Genomic DNA, 2,502 nt, shown 5'->3' on the forward strand with positions numbered 1-2,502 from the left:
TATTGGCTAATTTCGTGCAATTTGGTTTCAAGTAGAGCATAAGGTTGACGGAAACCCGGGGACTGCGCCTACCTGATGAGCCCGAAGTGGAAGGGCGAAACCGGTCGTGGGCTGTCGATGGATTTTCAGCAACCTTATGAGTAGTACATTACAAGCATACATTAGGTTGGTACTCCCAGCTGATAGATCCTTGTGTAGGACTTTGAGCTGGACCGCAATTTTCGAAAGCCTTTGTAAGCCGATGCAAGTCTAAGGGGATAGGTTCGGATCCTGAGCACAGAGGGTAGCCTTCCCAAATTGTGGCCTCCAATTACTGAAACATGTTAGGAAAAGTAAACGACCATCAGGTTGCTTCGATTGATAGCCCTATCCATATAACACATTCCAGGTGCTACTTTGTGCTACTCGCCTTCCAGGATGAGGACCACGTGATCCTCACCGCGCCTGGTTGGAGACACTACAAGGTATGGCTGCCAACCGATGTCAGTGGCGCTCTTGTTGTCAGTTTCTATCCAGATTGCCTGAATGAGTGTTTGGAGGTGTAGGCACCTCGGAATGATTGTAGTAAGCCAGCATTAAGTCCCTTTCCCGTCCAACTTTATTCTTTTCTTTACAATAAGGCTTTCAGTTGCACGGCAGCTAAGCATCGGTGTTGAACACTGATGTCATGCTGTCGATGATCCAAAGATCAGAAGTGTGTACTCTGGTGATCACGGAACGTCACTTTTAGCACTGTTGTAGACTTGATACTCCCGAAGGTCTAAAACGTGAAGGTTTAGCATTCACAGGCCCAAATGGGGACAACTGAACCAGATGGTGCTCGCCTGCATTGTGAATGAGCCACACTCGTATTGAGTTCTGGTTGTTTGGTTAGACGGAACCAATGTCTTTTAGACCATTTAGCCTTGCGGACACGGGATCGCAGCTCGCGTCCAAAAGTTGAACTAACTGTGCTCTCTAGGCAGTACTGTGTCCAGTATTCGACAAAATCTACTTCACTATGGATGCACATAAGGTCGTATACTCCCCGTGAAGGTCATCACATAATAACAGTCCTCTGCACGTCGGTACACTGGCCAAGTCGTTAAGTGACAGTCGCGAATTTCTCAGCTACGCGTCATTTTATTGTGTGCGTGCAAACAGTACAGAGGTATTCGTAAACATGCGGATTCATGTTTCAGGGGATGCATCGAAGAATGTTTTGAATCTGACTATAGGTGAATAGTCGGGACAATTTCCAACCTCAAGACGGACGGGATGATTACCTACCCATGGGGTTGACAATTCCCTCAGGCGTTAGCCATAGGGCAGGTGAGTTCGATTCCGCTGCGCGTTTCGTCCTGGTTGTGGCTCATCAGTTGGCTGGGACGTGACCCGATAGTTCATGTTCAGGTTTCAAATCTACACTCGAAACCCCAAAATCAAGAGGTCACTAACCTTAGTTAGGTGCATGGCTTGTGTGAATTAATGTGGTTTCTGCTTGTGTCGAAATGTTAACAGCCCAGCTGTTTTGAACTTGAAGATTTTACCAGTGGTAATTATGGCCATTTTTGCCCCACAGTTATCCCATCGCTCCACAACACGGTACGGATTGTGTGTGCATAATTCGTTTCGCAGAATGTCCTGGTGAGTATATCAGATGGACGGTCAGGCAACTAGGGGCACATACAGCTCAACGGAAACGCCATACCTACCACTCTGCACGCACCTCGCAAAGTCATCACGTGAACACCCTTCAATCCGGCTTTAAGTTATATCGAGAGCATTTGTACCGAGACCCCTGTATTTGATGTACTCTGACTCGTGCCAGTCGCATTGATAGTACCAACCTTTTATTCACTTCGATTAGTCCTGCCACATACCTAACTGAGCACCGTAGCTGGACGTGAGGTAGAAATCTGGGCTCCTGCCCATTCTCCGAGTGACATAGTCACTGTCCGACAGCAAATCTTCCCGCATTCGTTGATCTTTGAGAAAATGGTATGGTTATTCCGCCTCCTTGAGGCTGGCCAAACCCGGTTCTCGTCTTCTGCCACATTGACGTGGTGGTCGGGCTTCAGTGCTGCAATGATCCCGCGGGCTACACTGGCTGGAACTTCGTTCCACAAGGTGCAACCATGCCAGGAAGGCCAAAGGGGAGCAGCGAGACCCCATACTACGAGTAATCGTGCTACGAGGCGGTCTGGGGGTAAAGTCGTACTGTCCTCTGCGACAGGAGTGTGAAGGCAGTAAGGTGTTTCCCCCAGGCGACCAGCATGTCCATATTTATGGAAGCAGCGATGCTCCTTCCCCCGAGGAAGGACGGGTTGGAAAAGGTCGGCCCCAAAAACTGCACACTCCGATCGCCCAGCGGTTGACCGTGACCGCCGGCGCATTATCCGATACGGTCGAAATACTTTTAAAACCAAAGAGCCCGGTGCTGCTCAAAAGGCACCTGCTGTGCGCAGCCGCATCAGGAATGAGACAGTAATGCCTTATTCCCTGCGCCCTCGGGTTAGGCCA

Source organism: Opisthorchis viverrini (assembly GCF_000715545.1).
Source record: "Opisthorchis viverrini unplaced genomic scaffold opera_v5_108, whole genome shotgun sequence".
NCBI classification, from domain to species: domain Eukaryota; kingdom Metazoa; phylum Platyhelminthes; class Trematoda; order Opisthorchiida; family Opisthorchiidae; genus Opisthorchis; species Opisthorchis viverrini.